We start from the raw sequence: 14402 nt of genomic DNA, 5'->3' as shown, positions 1-14402 counted from the left end.
ATCGACTGTAGGCTGATCTAGACTAGGTGATAGACTGTAGGCTGATCTAGACTAGGTGATAGACTGTAGACTGATCTAGACTAGGTGATAGACTGTAAACTGATCTAGACTAGGTGATAGAGAGCTGGTATGGAGAGGATGGGAATTATAATCCTACCATTTGACCAATGAAATGGGAGTGTTTTCATAGGCTGTCTCACTGGACCAAAGACAAGTCCTTACCTGGGGAAGGCATGCTTCTACGAGACCAAGACGAAGGCCTCTGCTCCAGTTTGGGTGATGCGGCCTGGGGGAGAGAGAGGGATCAGGAGAGAAAGAGAGAGAGAGAGATAAAGATTGAGAGAGAGAGATATGAATGCACAGCCCAACTCCAGTCCCCCAGTACTCCCAATACGACCAGGATGGGTTGATAATATGACCAGGATGGGTTGTTAATATGACCAGGATGGGTTGTTAATATGACCAGGATGGGTTGATAATATGACCAGGATGGGTTGATAATATGACCAGGACGGGTTGATAATATGACCAGGACGGGTTGTTAATATGACCAGGACGGGTTGATAATATGACCAGGACGGGTTGATAATATGACCAGGACGGGTTGTTAATATGACCAGGATGGGTTGTTAATATGACCAGGATGGGTTGTTAATATGACCAGGATGGGTTGATAATATGACCAGGATGGGTTGTTAATATGACCAGGATGGGTTGATAATATGACCAGGATGGGTTGATAATATGACCAGGATGGGTTGATAATATGACCAGGATGGGTTGTTAATATGACCAGGATGGGTTGATAATACGACCAGGACGGGTTGATAATATAACCAGGATGGGTTGTTAATATGACCAGGATGGGTTGTTAATATGACCAGGATGGGTTGATAATATGACCAGGATGGGTTGATAATATGACCAGGATGGGTTGATAATATAACCAGGATGGGTTGATAATATAACCAGGATGGGTTGATAACATGACCAGGATGGGTTGTTAATATAACCAGGATGGGTTGGTAATATGACCAGGATGGGTTGATAATATGACCAGGATGGGTTGATAATATAACCAGGATGGGTTGATAATATGACCAGGATGGGTTGTTAATATGACCAGGATGGGTTGATAATATGACCAGGATGGGTTGTTAATATGACCAGGATGGGTTGATAATACGACCAGGACGGGTTGATAATATGACCAGGATGGGTTGATAATATGACCAGGATGGGTTGATAATACGACCAGGACGGGTTGATAATATGACTAGGATTGTGCCTTTGGCTTCTGGACAACAAAATAAAGTTGATATGAAAACCAATAGAACAGGAGAGAAATGGCATTGGGGTGGGTCTACACAGAAATAAATAAAATAATTCAAAAATACTTCACTAGAAAGCATGACTTAAGCCACAGTGGAATCAGGGATCAATAGCTTCTTTAAAACAATACATGTAGATTGTTTCAGATCACCAGCTCGTAGGCATATGCCTATTGGGAAGCCCGCAATGTGGGCAGGGCAGGTGGCAATAAGCCTAGCTGATTACCGAGTTGAGGCTGTGAATGAAAAGCATCTCAGATATTGAGAAGATAATGTGTCTGGAGTATCATTTATAATGTTGAGAAAAAGGGGAGGGGTGTGTCTCTCCTCAACGGCCTCCCTTTGATATATATATTCCCCATTACATATATCACCAGTAGTAAATGTGCCCTGTCATTTGGTTCCATTCATTTCTGTTACTGTGTGTATTATTACAGTCATTTACCGTTGTCGTTCTCGGAGAGGAAACGTTGTTTGCAGAGTTCACAACCTGCTACACTTGTGAGTTTTGGTTAATTTCATAAACATCATTTACGAGATCTGTAAATGTTTTCAGTGTCTTCTGTCTGGAGTGCTCCATGTGAGCAATGAGCATGTGTCTGGTTTCTCTGTCCTGATCATGTTGAGGGAACATGTGTCTGGTTTCTCTGTCCTGATAATGTCGTGGGGAACATGTGTCTGGTTTCTCTGTCCTGATAATGTTGGTGGAGCGTGTGTCTGGTTTCTCTGGCCTGATAATGTTGAGGGAACGTGTGTCTGGTTTCTCTGTCCTGATCATGTTGAGCGAGCGCCTGAGCATAGAGGTAACTGGAAGCTCAGAAATGCACTAAAGTGTTTTTCTAAAATCCATTGTGAATGATAAAATATTAAAACTGTAGTTCCTCACAGTAAGCTGTGAGTGGCTCGCTGATAGCCTGTTACCTGCATTTGAATGGTGAATGGGAGGCGCACTTCGGGGGGGGGGGCTTTACTTGGCTCATCGCGCGCTAGCGACTCCTTGTGGCGGTCCGGGCGGCTGCAGGCTGACCCCGGTCGTCACTTGAACGGTGTTTCCTCCAACACATTGGTGCAGCTGGCGTCCTGGTTAAACGGGCGGGTGTTAAGAAGCGCGGTTTGGTGGGTCACGTTTCGGAGGACGCATGACTCCACCTTCGCTTCTCCCGAGAACGTTGGGGAGTTGCAGCGATGAGACAAGATCGAAATTGGAGAGAAAAATGGGGTCAAATAAAACATTTAAACAATATAATTGTTGCGTAATGAAATGGTCTTATTACAGTTAATGTTTTACTCCAGTAGCGACCGGCTAAGGAGTGGCGACCGATCGTCTGAGGAGCAGCGATGTAGATTGTTTCAGATCACAAGCTCGTGGGCATATGCCTATTGGGAAGCCCGCAATTTGGGCAGGGCAGGTGGCAATAAGCCTAGCTGATTACCAAGTTGAGGCTGTCAAATGAAAAGCATCTCAGATATTGAGAAGATAATGTGCCTGGAGTATCATTTATAATGTTGAGAAAAAGGGGAGTGGTGTGTCTCTCCTCAACGGCCTCCCTTTGATATATATATTCCCCATTACATATGTCACCAGTAGTAAATGTACCCTGTCATTTGGTAACATTCATTTCTGTTACTGTGTGTATTATTACAGTCATTTACCGTTGTCGTTCTCGGAGTGGAAACGTTGTTTGCAGAGTTCACAACCTGCTACACAGGCTCTTTATGCTGTATTTCTGTGCATCTGCAAGACAGAACAGCTGTCTCCGGTAAGACCAGAGTTGGAGGTCTGTCTCTATTTGTCAATAACTGCTGGTGCGTAAAATCTAATATTAAGGAAGTCTCGAGGTTTTGCTCGCCTGAGGTAGAGTATCTCATCAATCAATCAATAAAATGTATTTATAAAGCCCTTTCTACATCAGCAGATGTCACAAAGTACTGTACAGAAACTCAGCCTAAAACCCCAAAAAGCAAGCAATGCAGATGTAGAAGCCTACTAAGCTGTAGACGATACTATTTACCAACAGAGTTTAAATCTATCTTTTTCGTAGCGGTTTATTTATCACCACAAACCAATAATGGCTCTAAGACCGCACTCAACGAGCTGTATAAGGACATAAGCAAACCACCAAATGCTCATCAGGGCGGTGCCCCTAGTGGCCGGGACACATACAAAACCCTAGACCACCTTTACTCCACACACAGAGACACGTACAAAGCTCTCCCTCACCCTCCATTTAGCAAATCTGACCATAATTCTATCCTCTTGATTCCTGCTTACAAGCAAAAACTAAAGCAGGAAGTAGCAGTGACTCTTAATACGGAAGTGTTCAGATGACGCAGATGCTACGCTACAGGACTGTTTGGCAGCACAGACTGGAATATGTTCCAGGAACTCATCCGATGGCATTGAGGAGTACACTACATCAGTCACTGGCTTCATCAATAAGTGCATTGATGATGTTGTCCCAACAGTGACCGTACATACCCCAACCAGAAGCCATGGATTACAGGCAACATCCACACTGAGCTAAAGGTTAGAGCTGCCGCTTTCAAGGAGCGGGACACTGACCCGGACACTTAAGAAATCCCGCTATGCCGTCAAACGAACCATCAAACAGGCAAAGCGTAAATACAGGACAAAGATTGAATCCTACTACCCCGGCTCCGACGCTCGTCAGGATGTTGCAGGGCTTGCAAACTATTACGGACTACAAACGGAAGCCCAGCCGCAAGCTGCCCAGTGACACAAGCCTATCAGACGAGCTAAATAACTTCTATGTATGCTTCGAGGCAAGCAACACTGAAGCATGGATGAGAGCACCAGCTGTTCCTGATGACTGTGTGATCACGCTCGCCGCAGGGTCAGATGGATTACCAGGACGTGTACTCCGAGTATGCACTGACCAACTGGCAAGTGTCTTCACTGACATTTTCAACCTGTCACTGTCCGAGTCTGTAATACCAACATGTTTTAAGCAGACCACCATAGTCCCTGTGCCCAAGAACACCAAGGTAACCTGCCTAAATGACTACCGGCCCATAGCACTCACGTCTGTAGCCATGAAATGCTTTGAAAGGTTGGTCATGGCTCACGTCAATACCGTCATCCCAGAAACCCTAGACCCACTCCAATTTGCATACCGCCCCAACAGATCCACAGACGACGCAATCTCTATTGGACTCACCACTCCCCTTTCCCACCTGGACAAGAGGAACACCTACGGCCTCCAGAGTGGCGCAGCGGTCTAAGGCACTGTGGCGTCACTACAGATTCGGGTTTGATCCCGGGCTGTGTCGCAGCCTGCCGCGACCGGGAGACCCATGAGGCGGCGCAAAATTAGCCCAGCGTCGTCCGGGTTAGGGGAGGGTTTGGTCGGCCGGGATGTCCTTGTCCCATCAGGCGCATGCAAGCTGACTGTGGTTGCTTCCTACGACACATTGGTGCGGCTGGCTTCCACGGCTGGCTTGACTCTGTAACGGTACCCCTGTATATAGCCTCCACATAGACTCTGTACCGGTACCCCCTGTATATAGCCTCCACATTGACTCAGTACCGTAATACCCTGTATATAGCCTCCACATTGACTCTGTACCGGTACCCCCTGTATATAGCCTCCACATTGACTCTGTACCGGTACCCCCTGTATATAGCCTCCACATTGACTCTGTACCGGTACCCCCTGTATATAGCCTCCACATTGACTCTGTACCGTAACACCCTGTATATAGTCTCCACATTGACTCTGTACCGTAACACCCTGTATATAGTCTCCACATTGACTCTGTACCGTAACACCCTGTATATAGCCTCCACGTTGACTCTGTACCGGTACCCCCTGTATATAGCCTCCCCTTTGACTCTGTACCGTAACACCCTGTATATAGCCTCCACATTGACTCTGTACCGGTACCCCCTGTATATAGCCTCCACATTGACTCTGTACCGTAACACCCTGTATATAGCCTCCACATTGACTCTGTACCGTAACACCCTGTATATAGCCTCCACATTGACTCTGTACCGTAACACCCTGTATATAGCCTCCACATTGACTCTGTACCGTAACACCCTGTATATAGCCTCCACATTGACTCTGTACCGTAACACCCTGTATATAGCCTCCACATTGACTCTGTACCGTAACACCCTGTATATAGCCTCCACATTGACTCTGTACCGTAACACCCTGTATATAGCCTCCACATTGACTCTGTACCGTAACACCCTGTATATAGTCTCCACATTGACTCTTTTTTTGGAAGGAGAGGCAGAAGTCGGAAATGTCTTGCTAATGGAAACCCTGGTGTGTGTGTGTGTGTAGGGCAGAGATAGAATGAGAGATAGGGTACAGAGAGCAGTAGCCAAATTGTTCAACCCTAGCTCTGGTCTAAAGTCGTGCACTATATAGGGAATAGGGTGCCATAGGGCTCTGGTCTAAAGTAGTGCCCTATATAGGGAATAATTTGGGATGCATCCAATCTCAAGGGAGAAAATTACAGCAGAAAGATAAAGAGTGTGTTACCTTCTGAACTGGTGGCTGTTGAACCTCAGCTTCCTCTGAAATACAGAGATTTATTAATTAACCTTTATTTAACTAGGCAAGTCAGTTCAGAAGCATGGCAGCAACACATGACAACACAGCATGGTAGCAACACATGACAACACAGCATGGCAGCAACACATGACAACACAGCATGGCAGCAACACATGACAACACAGCATGGTAGCAACACATGACAACACAGCATGGTAGCAACACATGACAACACAGCATGGCAGCAACACATGACAACACAGCATGGTAGCAACACATGACAACACAGCATGGCAGCAACACATGACAACACAGCATGGTAGCAACACATGACAACACAGCATGGTAGCAACACATGACAACACAGCATGGCAGCAACACATGACAACACAGCATGGCAGCAACACATGACAACACAGCATGGTAGCAACACATGACAACACAGCATGGTAGCAACACATGACAACACAGCATGGCAGCAACACATGACAACACAGCATGGTAGCAACACATGACAACACAGCATGGTAGCAACACATGACAACACAGCATGGCAGCAACACATGACAACACAGCATGGCAGCAACACATGACAACACAGCATGGCAGCAACACATGACAACACAGCATGGTAGCAACACATGACAACACAGCATGGCAGCAACACATGACAACACAGCATGGCAGCAACACATGACAACACAGCATGGCAGCAACACATGACAACACAGCATGGCAGCAACACATGACAACACAGCATGGCAGCAACACATGACAACACAGCATGGCAGCAACACATGACAACACAGCATGGCAGCATCACATGACAACACATCATGGTATCAACACAGCATGGTAGCAACACATGACAACACAGCATGGCAGCAACACAGCATGGTAGCAACACATGACAACACAGCATGGCAGCAACACATGACAACACAGCATGGTATCAACACAGCATGGTAGCAACACATGACAACACAGCATGGCAGCAACACAGCATGGTAGCAACACATGACAACACAGCATGGCAGCAACACATGGCAACACAGCATGGTAGCAACACATGACAACACAACATGGTAGCAACACATGACAACACAGCATGGTATCAACACAGCATGATAGCAACACATGACAACACAGCATGGCAGCAACACATGACAACACAACATGGTAGCAACACATGACAACACAGCATGGCAGCAACACATGACAACACAGCATGGTAGCAACACATGACAACACAGCATGGTAGCAACACATGACAACACATCATGGTATCAACACATGAAAACACAGCATGGCAGCAACACATGAAAACACAGCATGGCATCAACACAGCATGGTAGCAACACATGAAAACACAGCATGGCATCAACACAGCATGGTAGCAACACAGCATGGCAGCAACACATGAAAACACAGCATGGCATCAACACAGCATGGTAGCAACACATGAAAACACAGCATGGCAGCAACACATGACAGACAACACAGCATGGCAGCAACACATGACAACACAGCATGGCAGCAACACATGGCAACACAGCATGGCAACACAGCATGGCAGCAACACATGACAACACAGCATGGTAGCAACACATGACAACACAGCATGGCAGCAACACATGAGGCTCGGTGACAGGGCGTGATTGGGGCTCGGTGACAGGGCGTGATTGGGGCTCGGTGACAGGGCGTGATTGGGGCTCGGTGACAGGGCGTGATTGGGGCTCGGTGACAGGGCGTGATTGGGGCTCGGTGACAGGGTGTGATTGGGGCTCGGTGACAGGGCGTGATTGGGGCTCGGTGACAGGGCGTGATTGGGGCTCGGTGACAGGGCGTGATTGGGGCTCGGTGACAGGGTGTGATTGGGGCTCGGTGACAGGGCTCGGTGACAGGGCATGATTGGGGCTCGGTGACAGGGCTCGGTGACAGGGCGTGATTGGGGCTCGGTGACATGGTGTGATTGGGGCTCGGTGACAGGGCGTGATTGGGGCTCGGTGATAGGGTGTGATTGGGGCTCGGTGACAGGGTGTGATTGGGGCTCGGTGACAGGGCGTGATTGGGGCTCGGTGACAGGGTGTGATTGAGGCTCGGTGACAGGGCGTGATTGGGGCTCGGTGACAGGGCTCGGTGACAGGGCGTGATTGGGGCTCGGTGACAGGGCGTGATTGGGGCTCGGTGACAGGGTGTGATTGGGGCTCGGTGACAGGGCTCGGTGACAGGGCATGATTGGGGCTCGGTGACAGGTCTCGGTGACAGGGTGTGATTGGGGCTCGGTGACATGGTGTGATTGGGGCTCGGTGACAGGGCGTGATTGGGGCTCGGTGACATGGTGTGATTGGGGCTCGGTGACAGGGCATGATTGGGGCTCGGTGACAGGGCTCGGTGACAGGGCGTGATTGGGGCTCGGTGACAGGGCGTGATTGGGGCTCGGTGACAGGGCGTGATTGGGGCTCGGTGACAGGGCGTGATTGGGGCTCGGTGACAGGGCGTGATTGGGGCTCGGTGACAGGGTGTGATTGGGGCTCGGTGACAGGGTGTGATTGGGGCTCGGTGACAGGGTGTGATTGGGGCTCGGTGACAGGGCGTGATTGGGGCTCGTTGACAGGGGGTGATTGGGGCTCGGTGACAGGGCTCGGTGACAGGGCGTGATTGGGGCTCGGTGACAGGGCGTGATTGGGGCTCGGTGACAGGGCGTGATTGGGGCTCGGTGACAGGGCTCGGTGACAGGGCGTGATTGGGGCTCGGTGACAGGGCGTGATTGGGGCTTGGTGACCTCCAGTGTCTGAGGGCATAAAGTCTGAATAGTGTGTGTGTGTGTGTGTGTGTGTGTGGACCAACCTGGAGGTAGAGGGGACACTATGTCGAAGGCGGAGTCATCAGTCTCCTCTCTGCCCTCTGACAGAACATCACTCTGGAAAACAGAGACAAGGATTTAACACACACACACACACACACACACACACACACACACACTCTCTCTGTCCTGTCATGATGCCGTCACCTCCACCCCAGTGTGAAACCTTCTAACACAACCCTTGGCTTGTTCCTCTCAGACAGAGTCATCTCTTTTTAAAGACTATCTTTAATTCAGAGCCTGTTATGGGGGTTGGTTTGGCCTTTAACAGTTACAGGAACTCTGGCAAAGCCCCAATGAGCAGCGGCTTACGGAAGTATTCCCCCCCCCTCCTTGGCATTTGAACTGTTTTGTTGCCTTACAACCTGGAATTAAAATAGATTTTATGGGAGGGGGTTTGTATCATTTGATTTACACAACATGCTAAATAAAAGATGCTAAATATGTTTTATTGTGAAACAAACAAGAAATAAGACAAAAAAAACTGAAAACTTGAGGGTGCAAAACTGTTCACGTCTTCTTCGTGTGCTTGTTTTACCATAAAAAAGGGTTGAATACTTATTGACTACAGTCCCTGGTTCGAATACAGGCTGTATCACAGCGGTCTAAGGCACCGTGATCAGTGCTAGAGGCATCACTACAGTCCCTGGTTCGAATCCAGGCTGTGTCACAGCGGTCTAAGGCACTGTGATCAGTGCTAGAGGCGTCACTACAGTCCCTGGTTCGAATCCAGGCTGTGTCACAGCGGTCTAAGGCACTGTGATCAGTGCTAGAGGCGTCACTACAGTCCCTGGTTCGAATCCAGAACCCTTCCTACCTGTTTTAAAGGCTGGGTGTAGATGTCCTGACCCAAACCCTTCCTACCTGTTTTACAGGCTGGGTGTAGATGTCCTGACCCAAACCCTTCCTACCTGTTTTACAGGCTGAGTGTAGATGTCCTAACCCTTCCTACCTGTTTTACAGGCTGGGTGTAGATGTCCTGACCCAAACCCTTCCTACCTGTTTTACAGGCTGGGTGTAGATGTCCTAACCCTTCCTACCTGTTTTACAGGCTGGGTGTAGATGTCCTGACCATAACCCTTCCTACCTGTTTTACAGGCTGGGTGTAGATGTCCTAACCCTTCCTACCTGTTTTACAGGCTGGGTGTAGATGTCATGACCCAAACCCTTCCTACCTGTTTTACAGGCTGGGTGTAGATGTCCTGACCCAAACCCTTCCTACCTGTTTTACAGGCTGAGTGTAGATGTCATAACCCTTCCTACCTGTTTTACAGGCTGGGTGTAGATGTCATAACCCTTCCTACCTGTTTTACAGGCTGGGTGTAGATGTCATAACCCTTCCTACCTGTTTTACAGGCTGGGTGTAGATGTCCTGACCCAAACCCTTCCTACCTGTTTTACAGGCTGGGTGTAGATGTCCTGACCCAAACCCTTCCTACCTGTTTTACAGGCTGGGTGTAGATGTCCTGACCCAAACCCTTCCTACCTGTTTTACAGGCTGGGTGTAGATGTCCTGACCCAAACCCTTCCTACCTGTTTTACAGGCTGGGTGTAGATGTCCTGACCCAAACCCTTCCTACCTGTTTTACAGGCTGGGTGTAGATGTCCTAACCCTTCCTACCTGTTTTACAGGCTGGGTGTAGATGTCCTGACCCAAACCCTTCCTACCTGTTTTACAGGCTGGGTGTAGATGTCCTGACCCAAACCCTTCCTACCTGTTTTACAGGCCGGGTGTAGATGTCCTGACCCTTCCTACCTGTTTTACAGGCTGGGTGTAGATGTCATAACCCTTCCTACCTGTTTTACAGGCTGAGTGTAGATGTCATAACCCTTCCTACCTGTTTTACAGGCTGGGTGTAGATGTCATAACCCTTCCTACCTGTTTTACAGGCTGGGTGTAGATGTCCTGACCCAAACCCTTCCTACCTGTTTTACAGGCTGGGTGTAGATGTCATAACCCTTCCTACCTGTTTTACAGGCTGGGTGTAGATGTCCTGACCCAAACCCTTCCTACCTGTTTTACAGGCTGGGTGTAGATGTCCTGACCCAAACCCTTCCTACCTGTTTTACAGGCTGGGTGTAGATGTCCTGACCCAAACCCTTCCTACCTGTTTTACAGGCTGGGTGTAGATGTCCTGACCCAAACCCTTCCTACCTGTTTTACAGGCTGGGTGTAGATGTCATAACCCTTCCTACCTGTTTTACAGGCTGGGTGTAGATGTCCTGACCCAAACCCTTCCTACCTGTTTTACAGGCTGGGTGTAGATGTCCTGACCCAAACCCTTCCTACCTGTTTTACAGGCTGGGTGTATATGTCCTGACCCAAACCCTTCCTACCTGTTTTACAGGCTGGGTGTAGATGGCATAACCCTTCCTACCTGTTTTACAGGCTGGGTGTAGATGTCATAACCCTTCCTACCTGTTTTACAGGCTGGGTGTAGATGTCCTGACCCAAACCCTTCCTACCTGTTTTACAGGCTGGGCGTAGATGTCATAACTGTCTCTGGTCGGACTTCTCCCCCGGCGATCGAGAGATTGATAGACATGACCATCTTCATCTGACAGAACCGATCTCTCTACGTCCTCCTCTTCATCATCTTCATCATCATGGTCTTCAGAGAGCCCAGGAGAGGGCAAGCGAGGCCGTCCAGCCAAAGACTCTGGCCATCTGTCTCTAAATAAAGACAAGAGAGAGAGAGAGAGATCAGAGATCTAATCCTCTGGTATCACTCATTCACATTTCAGCGTTGGTCACTGAGGGTCGACGACTGTAAGTGACCTACTACAGATGTAGGATCTTCATTTGATCATCATGTTGTTGCAGGAATTGTTCTAATGTTTATAATTTTCACTTTAAAAATGTCAGATGTTACTTTCCCTAATGAGAAATATATCAACCACTACAAAACATGTATTTAATTATAATCCACATAATAATTCACATGTCCTGTTGCTGCAGGATTATTTTCCTGCTGTGAGAAACTGGGTCAAATTAAGATACGGCATCTGTATGTGGCACTGCAGGCTCTTTCTCAATTCATCTGTCCTCGACTCCTCCTCAAAACGTATTGGAGAAGAAGGTCTGAGGGGCGGGACCCTAGAACCTTCTCCTCCAATACGTTTAAACAAGACGCTAGGAGATAGGATGCAAGGAATTGCTTTGAGAATTGATTGTCAGACGCAGTGATGTTGACGGATTCTGAGCGACACCAACAAGCAAGGCCTACTTGGTGTAGAGCGCTGTGCTGGCGTAAGGCTCGAATGTGGTGTGTGTCTCTGAGCGTGAGCAGTCGCTCTCGGAGAAGGATCTGGGGCGTGCAGGCGGGAGGGCGATGGTCCGGCCGGTCAACGACGACGACAAGATGGCGGCCGCCAAGGCAGACCTGTAGTACGGACAGAAAGACAAGTTAAAGAGGAGGATACAGATTAAAGTAGAAAACACATTTTTACGATGGATGAGGGTTCATTAAAGACAGATGGATGAGGGTTCATTAAACACAGATGGATGAGGGTTCATTAAACACAGATGGGAGTCAACAACAAAAACAAGTGATACTTATAAGTCCATGACACTAATGTTTTAGCCCAGATGGGATGAGGTTACCTGTAATAGCAGGTTTTAGCCCAGATGGGATGAGGTTACCTGTAATAACAGGTTTTAGCCCAGATGGGATGAGGTTACCTGTAATAGCAGGTTTTAGCCCAGATGGGATGAGGTTACCTGTAATAGCAGGTTTTAGCCCAGGTGGGATGAGGTTACCTGTAATAACAGGTTTTAGCCCAGATGGGATGAGGTTACCTGTAATAACAGGTTTTAGCCCAGATGGGATGAGGTTACCTGTAATAACAGGTTTTAGCCCAGATGGGATGAGGTTACCTGTAATAACAGGTTTTAGGATAGATGGGATGAGGTTACCTGTAATAGCAGGTTTTAGGATAGATGGGATGAGGTTACCTGTAATAGCAGGTTTTAGGATAGATGGGATGAGGTTACCTGTAATAGCAGGTTTTAGCCCAGATGGGATGAGGTTACCTGTAATAACAGGTTTTAGCCCAGATGGGATGAGGTTACCTGTAATAACAGGTTTTAGCCCAGATGGGATTAGGTTACCTGTAATAACAGGTTTTAGCCCAGATGGGATGAGGTTACCTGTAATAACAGGTTTTAGCCCAGATGGGATGAGGTTACCTGTAATAACAGGTTTTAGCCCAGATGGGATGAGGTTACCTGTAATAACAGGTTTTAGCCCAGATGGGATGAGGTTACCTGTAATAACAGGTTTTAGGATAGATGGGATGAGGTTACCTGTAATAGCAGGTTTTAGCCCAGATGGGATGAGGTTACCTGTAATAGCAGGTTTTAGCCCAGATGGGATGAGGTTACCTGTAATAACAGGTTTTAGCCCAGATGGGATGAGGTTACCTGTAATAACAGGTTTTAGGATAGATGGGATGAGGTTATCTGTAATAACAGGTTTTAGGATAGATGGGATGAGGTTACCTGTAATAACAGGTTTTAGCCCAGATGGGATGAGGTTACCTGTAATAACAGGTTTTAGCCCAGATGGGATGAGGTTACCTGTAATAACAGGTTTTAGCCCAGATGGGATGAGGTTACCTGTAATCACAGGTTTTAACCCAGATGGGATGAGGTTACCTGTAATAGCAGGTTTTAGCCCAGATGGGATGAGGTTACCTGTAATAACAGGTTTTAGGATAGATGGGATGAGGTTACCTGTAATAGCAGGTTTTAGGATAGATGGGATGAGGTTACCTGTAATAGCAGGTTTTAGCCCAGATGGGATGAGGTTACCTGTAATAACAGGTTTTAGCCCAGATGGGATGAGGTTACCTGTAATAACAGGTTTTAGCCCAGATGGGATTAGGTTACCTGTAATAACAGGTTTTAGCCCAGATGGGATGAGGTTACCTGTAATAACAGGTTTTAGCCCAGATGGGATGAGGTTACCTGTAATAACAGGTTTTAGCCCAGATGGGATGAGGTTACCTGTAATAACAGGTTTTAGCCCAGATGGGATGAGGTTACCTGTAATAACAGGTTTTAGGATAGATGGGATGAGGTTACCTGTAATAGCAGGTTTTAGCCCAGATGGGATGAGGTTACCTGTAATAACAGGTTTTAGCCCAGATGGGATGAGGTTACCTGTAATAACAGGTTTTAGCCCAGATGGGATGAGGTTACCTGTAATAACAGGTTTTAGGATAGATGGGATGAGGTTATCTGTAATAACAGGTTTTAGGATAGATGGGATGAGGTTACCTGTAATAACAGGTTTTAGCCCAGATGGGATGAGGTTACCTGTAATAACAGGTTTTAGCCCAGATGGGATGAGGTTACCTGTAATCACAGGTTTTAACCCAGATGGGATGAGGTTACCTGTAATAGCAGGTTTTAGCCCAGATGGGATGAGGTTACCTGTAATAACAGGTTTTAGCCCAGATGGGATGAGGTTACCTGTAATAACAGGTTTTAGCCCAGATGGTATGAGGTTACCTGTAATAGCAGGTTTTAGCCCAGATGGGATGAGGTTACCTGTAATAGCAGGTTTTAGCCCAGATGGGATGAGGTTACCTGTAATAACAGGTTTTAGCCCAGATGGGATGAGGTTACCTGTAATAACAGGTTTTAGCCCAGATGGGATGAGGTTACCTGTA

General features: G+C 47.6%; 1 pseudogene; it reads right to left on the bottom strand.

The window, feature by feature from the left end:
* Positions 1-14402, bottom strand: part of LOC129846565 (centrosomal protein of 89 kDa-like) — a 59883-nt pseudogene that overhangs the window by 40865 nt on the left and 4616 nt on the right.

The sequence above is a fragment of the Salvelinus fontinalis genome, unplaced genomic scaffold (genome assembly GCF_029448725.1).
Source record: "Salvelinus fontinalis isolate EN_2023a unplaced genomic scaffold, ASM2944872v1 scaffold_0587, whole genome shotgun sequence".
NCBI lineage: Eukaryota > Metazoa > Chordata > Actinopteri > Salmoniformes > Salmonidae > Salvelinus > Salvelinus fontinalis.
The sequence above is the reverse complement of the archived record's forward strand: the minus strand, read 5'-3'. Positions and strand labels throughout refer to the sequence as shown.